This window comes from Dipodomys merriami, unplaced genomic scaffold, assembly GCF_024711535.1.
Source record: "Dipodomys merriami isolate MVZ:Mamm:240054 unplaced genomic scaffold, mDipMer1.0.p SCAF_4, whole genome shotgun sequence".
NCBI classification, from domain to species: domain Eukaryota; kingdom Metazoa; phylum Chordata; class Mammalia; order Rodentia; family Heteromyidae; genus Dipodomys; species Dipodomys merriami.
In genome coordinates, this window is record NW_027205603.1 from 19,090,998 (window position 1) to 19,098,828 (window position 7,831).

General features: G+C 39.0%; 1 pseudogene; it reads left to right on the top strand.

Moving 5' to 3' along the window:
• The first annotated feature begins 3,308 nt into the window (after window positions 1-3,308).
• LOC138805550 (mitochondrial import inner membrane translocase subunit Tim9-like) lies at window positions 3,309-3,578 on the top strand (annotated as a pseudogene).
• Window positions 3,579-7,831: the final 4,253 nt, after the last annotated feature.

Sequence of the window (7,831 nt, forward strand, 5' to 3'; positions counted from 1 at the left end):
GGGCAAGACATTATATTTTCACAATTTGTCAAATGGAAAAACAAGTTAAGCACCAAAGGCTTGCCAAGGGGGGTGCAAGGGGTCAGAGGGCGAGCAGCAATTAAAACCAGGACCGCAGCCTCTTGATCTAGTTGCCATTTCACTGTGCCAGCCAACACTCCTGAAAGGAGAGACCCACTTCCTTCAACTAAACAGAGTGGAATGTTTCAATTAGTCACCACTACTGGAAAATAACTCTCAAAAATTAACTGATTTCAATCTGCAGAAGTGCTCATAGCCAATTCATTTCAAGAATTAACATTCCTGAACTTTTAAAAGAACAATGCTGACCTCTGTCCCTGCCAGCAGTCACCCCTGGGGCTTTGTGTTTCCTATGGAAATGAGGGAAAGGAGAATGATTAGGTAGAAATAAAAAATGGCAGACATCACACATGGCAGACAACATGTGGCCTACCAGAGTACTTCTTTTTTTTTTTTTTTGTCGGTCGTGGGGCTTGAACTCTGGGCCTGGGCGCTGTCCCTCAGCTCTTCAGCTCAAGGCCAGCGCTCTACCACTTGAGCTACAGTGCCACTTCCGGTTTTCTGGTGGTTTATTGGAGATAGGAGTCTCACGGTCTTTCCTGCCCAGGCTGGCTTTGAACCGCGATCCTCAGATCTCAGCCTCCTGAGTAGCTAGGATTACAGGCATGAGCCACCAGTGTCCGGCCCAGAGTACTTCTTGTTCCCATAGTGCCTTGGGCTCCTGCTCAAAATGGTACTACTTTGTCCTATAAAGCCCTGGATTCCTGCTCAAAATTCTGTCATCAGTAGTTAGGTAATTCCTTGTATATGATGAGCATGACCCATCAGATTTACTTCCACACTCATGCCCTAAAACAGGACCAATATAAAAGAAACAGGACAGCATGTGCAGAAGCTACTAGGCTATCAATGCAAAGTCCCGGAATGGAAGGACATCCAAGGGAGGAGATTTGAGAGAAGCTTCATACTATTACAACTGCCCTTAAAGAAGATGGCAACAAACTCCCAACTCCAGGGCCCCTCTCTAGGCAAAGTCTGTACTCTACTTAAACTTTTAATAAACGAGCTGCTTTACTATACTTCACTATTCCTCTGCCTCTTATTTTTTTACCTGATGGGGAAATGGACCTGCACCCCTAGAAGGCACTGGAAAGTCCTCTAGTTCTAAGGCCTCCTAAATGCCATTGAAAAGCTAAGCAAGGCAGTACTCACGGGAAGGGGCCCAGGGAGAGGAGATGCTGTGCTGTGAGAATGCTCAGAATCTTGTATCCAGTAAATGAAGGCAGAGAAACGTCACAGAGAACCTTCCATTTTGAGGAAGGTCTAATTTGTACAATTATGTAAATGCATTATCCTGCTCTCCTTATGCTTAGCACTGCTGTAGTACAACAGATACTAAAGGGGCTTGACAAGTCTTGTATATGCTATCTATGTGTTCAGTCAGAGACTAGGGCAGTATGGAAAGGCCTTTATTCAATTTAAATATTTCACAATTTGGAATCTTTTATTTCTTTCTCTCTTTTCTGAATCTTACAGTGAAGCGAGATGGGACTCAGCACTATGATCCAGTTTTTACAATCTATTTTAAATGGACTGGAAAAACTGAAGTTATTTCTATGCAAAGAGGTAATGTAGAAAAGATGTGGGGCAGAGTATATGGCCAAGAGGCAATCACATTAATGGCTCTTACCCCCTGTGAAGGTCAACACTAATTCATACTCTGCTACCTTTTGTCTAAATGATCTGTCAAGGCCATGGTGCTCAGCTTACAGTGCTATTGGGAGCTGGTAGAATATTTAGGGGTGGAGCCTAATAAGAGGAGGTTAGGTGACTGTGGGTGTGCTCTTGAAGGAGATAATACTGGGACCTCAGCCTCTCCCTCTACATCTCGTCTCTCCTTTCCTTACATCTCCTCTACTTTTCTCAGGGTTTTCACTACATTCCTACATCTCCTGACTGCTTGGGAATACTACCTGGTTTTTCTACCCTCATGGGAACTTTTTAAGCCATTTAATACACACCAATAAATTTTAAACCAACTAGAAGGAATCCCTGACATGGAAAGTCTTCTATAAAGAAGAGTTAAAAGAGAAATAATGTGAAATGTGCCTTTGAAAACTAGGTGGAATTTGAATAATTAAAAAGGAGAGAGGACAATTCTAGGTAACAAGAGACAAAAAATTAAGCAGAGAAGAAAACCTCTCAAATAGAGAGGCCAATGAGTGTGGATAGAGGAGTTCATATTGAAGAGTAGTATGAAGATGGATAGAGAAATCAGCTCAGAATGACTAATAGATCTTTATAAACAAAAATTAACGTGGCGTGCTTGTTTTTAACATAAATCCAATATAAAAGACACCAAAGAAGAGGGTGATATGGGGCACAACTATCAAAGCAGAGTGCAAGTTGTTACAAGACTGGATATCATTAAAAGAGAAAAAAAATCAATGGCAAGTAAAAATCATGAATTAGCTGGGCATAGTGGCTCATTCCTATAATCCTACCTGCTCAGGAGACTGAGATGAGAAGGATCATGGTTCAAGGCAAGCCAGGGCAAAAAGTTCCCAAGACTCCACCTCAACCAATAAAAAGCTGGGCGTGGATTCCCAGGGAGCAACACTTTTTAAAAACTGGCAGTTTAAGTAAATAAATAAATGTGTCAGGAAATGGATACATGTTTTGTCTGAGGAAAGTGGGGCTCAAGGGAGGGGAGAGGAGCAGACAAATGAAGAAAGGATAGTGGGTAAATGTAGTCACACTAGTCATGTGCATATTTGAAATTGGGACTAAATAAGGGCAAGGGTGGGGTTGGGAGAGATGGGGGAAGAATGATGGAAAGAATGACACTAATCAAGATGTATGATATATATACATTCACATGTTGAATTGAAACTCTTTTTTGTACAACTATTTAAAGATAATTTTTAAAAAAATTAGTGCTGAGTGTGGTGGTACATACCTGCCATCCCAGCTCAGGTTTAAGAAGTATCCTGAGCCAGACAAGCCCAGCCATAAATATGAGCTCCCAGTCAACAAAATAACTGAAAGGACATGTTCTCTGCTGCCTAGCAGTCCTTCTACCCGCCCTGAACCTGGGCTGTCAGCCTGGGACTGGACAGGTTTTGCAGCCCCTCTACAGCATACAGGTGGCTCATTCTAGAGCTTGTGATAAGTAAGAAATCAGGCCCGGCTGGAGACTCTTAAGCAAAGGCTGGATGACTTCATTTCCAGAACAGAAAGGAAACTCATGCATCAGAAAAAGTGACACATAAACATATATAAAGAATATGGCTGCACAAATACTAGAACCTGATCAGATAAAACAGTCTAAAGAATTCCTGGGAACCTACAATACATTTACAGCAACCTGCTTTTTTGGACTGTGTTAAAGACTTCACAACAAGAGAAGTAAAACCTGAAGAGATTACCTGTTCAGAGCATTGCTTATAGAAATATTTTAAAATGGTGCAAAGAATATCCATGAGATTTTGGAATATCACATTCAGCAGAATGAGGTCCTCGCAGCTGAAGCAGGACTCCTGGGTCAGCTGTTATAGAGAAATCCAGGTGGATGGACTCCAGTGAAACACGGATGACAGCAGTGACACTGGAAATGAAGCTTCATCTGGTGAAATCCTCGGAAAGCAGTAAGCACCCCGTTAGTAGCTACTTGGCATATGGAAACCACTGGAGAAACAAAATCACTGTTCCCTAGGAATAATCAAAATAGAAGGTCATTGTTTAGTGAAAATAGTAAAAAGTAACATTTGTGAAGGCCTCACGATTCATGGCTTGGTCACTTTGGTTAGAAAAATAAACTATTGTCTAATCATGTAGAAGGTAGAAATCAATTTTATTACTAAAAGTAAAGTAAATGAAAGTTATCACTGAGCAGTTAGTTGTTTATACTGTATAGAGCACAGTATTCTAACTAGACTGTGGTTACATTGAAATGTTTTCAACCAGAATCATCCTCCAAGTATTCCTGTTCCTTCATGTTTGCCTCAAATTGCTGGCAAATACATAAAACAGTTACTTGATTTAAAAAAAAAAAAAAAAAAGAAAGAGAAAAGCGGTCTTGGGTATGAGTTAAGAGGCAGAGCATCAGCTTAGTCAGTGAGAGGCCCTGAGTTCAAACCCCAGCACTGTCCAAAAACATCTATACTCAAACTGAATTATAAAAACAAGAAAAATCATGTTCTTATCTTCAAATGTTCAAATAGAGAGGTTAAAAATAGAAAGATGGAAAAAGAAAATTCAAGTGGAAAATAAAATTGTGGGACAAATTCTAATATTCAACAAAATTTCAAGGCTAAAAAGTCATGAAATAAAAACAAAATAAATGCATACACTTTTAAGAGGAAAAATATGTCAAAATTATTTTAAAGGTCATGACTATAGATGCATCTAACTAAATATACATATGTATACACATACATAAAAATATATATACTTTTACACATTCAGAAGGCAATAGTGGAAGCTTTCAAAAATAATACACAAAGAAGACCTAAATTATGTGATTAAAATGCTTGATATTGTAAACAAATATAGACTTTTTATTCAACAAACAAAAATACCTTTTTTTGAAGCACATCTCTAATATTTATAAAAATTGACCAAAGACCCATAGTAATCCCCAGTAAATTATAGGGGAAATGCAGTATTTTATTGTCTCTCCTCATTTATCATAATAAAGTAGAAACGCCAATTAGTAACAAAAATATGGACTTTATAAAGTCCATATATTTGTAAACAAAAATACTCATGGCTAAACTTGAAGAATTCTTCACTTTATTTGAATTTATTCTTCATTTTACTTGAAGAAAAAATTGCAAGAAAAATTTTACATATTTGAAAATGCACTACGTGAACACACAGTGTATCACCATGAAAGTTAAAATTCCAAATATAATTATTAAGAAATAAGAGAAATTGAAACAAATTACCCAAGTGTAACACTCTTTGGTACTGAAAGCTTTTCACTGTAGCTTTGATTTAGTGCAGAAAGAAAATTTCTCCTAATTTCTCCTTATCAGAGTCTGGAATGTTCTTCTAGGGACCAACAGAGTCTAGTTCCTGGTAGTGTTTACTTTCCATCCTTTCATCAAAGCCCAATGATATGACTGATTTTGGCATTCCATTCTCATGCAGCCACATAACACCGGCTGCTAATTTCAGACTCAGCTCTGCAGCTTTTTCCTGTCCCTTTCCATGAGGTTCTTATGTCCAGACATCCATACCAGAGCTTTGACAAACTCATCTGACTTGACTCCCTGCTCCCAGACAAGCAAGGTCTCCAAGGACCTGTATCTTTTCATTCCTTTGTTCCTAAGCCTTGATTTCCCCTTATTCCTTTACCTTTTCCCAAATATCGACTTAGAAATAGTGATAATTAATTAAATAAATTGTCTAGTTACTATTTGTGTGAAGTTTCTTCCTTTGTTTAAAAATTTAAAACTATGTGAAATTTAAAAGAAATTAAAATTGTTCTGGAGATAGATAGATAGATAGATAGATAGATAGATAGATAGATAGATAGATAGACCGACCAGAGATAGAATATTTGGCATGCAGCATATTTTATATTTTTTAAATATATATAATATGTTAAATATAATACACTTAGGGTCAAATGCTATATACATGTACATCACATACATATATACATATACTGATACATAAAACAGGGAGAAAGACAAAGAGGGATACTGCACTTATCAAAATGACCAATCTTCTTGTCTTGGGACTTTACAACCCAGTAGAGGAAAACAATAAGCATATCATGTCTTATGATAATGCAAAGTGAGAGAGAGTGGTGGTCACATAGTTAGATTTTGGCTTTCTAAGTAATTACACTATTCAAGATCTCCTTTGACTGTCATTTTTCAGTTAATATGAGTTTGTCAGCTTAATCTAGTTTCTTCAAATAATGGAAAACATGGATCCTTTGTCTCTCTAGGGCTGACTTACTTCACATAACATAATTTTTCCCCTTTCCATTTCTTTATACATGCTACAATATCATTCTTTCTAATGGAGGAGAAAAGGGGGAAAATGCAGACAACAATCCAATATATATCCTACAAAATTTAAAAGAGTGAGGAAAGGGTGGGAAAGGAAGGGATGGGTAAGAATGTTAAAAGGAGTGACATCAAGCTATGTTGTATTCATAAACTGCTTTGTTAAACAGCAAGCTCCTTCACACAACTACTTGAAGCTAATTATTAAAAATAAAAATAACATATTTAGAGTTTAACTCTGACTTCCATCAAAAACCAGAAGGCAAAAACATCATTCTTCTTCATTTTGAGACTAAGTTGTCAGGCCTGGAACTGAAATCCTCCTGCCCCAGCCTCCTAAGAGCAAGGGATAACAGGCACTAGACTCCAGCCAGGCTACCATTATTCTTAAGCCAACCAATACTAGAATTCTCCTTTCCTTCACCTCTAGCCTCACCAGAATAGCTGTTAATTGGTTTAACTTATTAACTTCTCATGTCCATATAATCCACTTCCCCTACCTACCTCCTTCATAGAGGCCCTTGTCCCTTCTCCCCTGAGACCCCATCCACAACTCTCCCCTTCCAAGAGTCTCCCAAGCCCAGGGACCTGAGCTGACTTCTGGCATCTGAATCCTTTATTATTTATTGTCAACACCTTTCCTTGGGCACTTTGAACATTGTCAGGTGCTCTTTATGTTTGAATACAAAGGAAGAAACTCCATTACTTGTGTTTGGGGGCTGAGAATATGTCATGTATGATAAAACAAAAATAAGTATAAATTGTCAAGGCCGCTCTTGACAAAATGTTGCATGAAGCCTCCTGGAAATTGAGGTAGTAGTTACAGCCTTCATGGACAATCCTATTGCACACTGCTGTTGAGAAGTCATCTGGTAGAATCAGGTACCAAGCCTGAATACAAAAACACTGATCCATATTTCTGTCGCCACCATCACTTCTATCTGAGAGCTCGTCTTCTGCTCTTCCTTCTTGGTGATCCCTAAGTTCAGCTTCCCAGAGCTACCTGGAATCTCTTCCCCCACCTTTTCCTACACTGATGTATACAAAACAAGTCTGTTCGACTTCATGTATTCTCACTGGGCAAAAATGTCAGTGTCACCTCAACTTCTGTCTAATTTGGGGAAAGCTTCTGATCTCACTAAATATATGGGAGAAAAATGTGGACAGTGAAGTGGATTTCATAGTGAGCCTCCAGAACTGTTCCTTCCTTCCTTCCCCAGATGAAACATTAAGTAAGAGCTGGCTAAGCTGCACCTGTGGAAAGCCACCTCCAAGGTCAAGGACGTTTTCCAGATGCTGACGTTCAGCCCCCTGGAAGTCCCACGATCACTTTTCCCCTCTGGTCTCTACTCAGCTGAATGAAGCTTTCCATCCTCAGGAAACAAGGAAAGCCCTAAGCACCTCAAAGAGACTTTAGAGAAATGCAGCACAGAGACATGCTTGTGCCCAGTATGGTAGTATTTGTCTAGCAGCACTCGCCTGCAGTATCAGCTAATCAGGAGGCTGAGGAGCCTAGGAGTTTGGAACTAGGCTGGACAAACGGAGACTCCATCTCAGACAAAAAGAAAATGCATTCTTTTCTCAGGAAGAACCTCTCCAAAGGAGTATGTGTGGGTGAAGCTGAATCCCAGTCTTCTTTGCAAATGGTTTCTTAGTGTAAATGAAGAGTCAGCATCAAATGTATCAGTTCCTTCTTTTCCTGTGAATTTGAATAGCTTGAATTCCAGAGGTAAAAGCTTACAAGTCCCAGGAGAGAAGCTGCTAATTAGTCCCCTCACCTGCTAGTG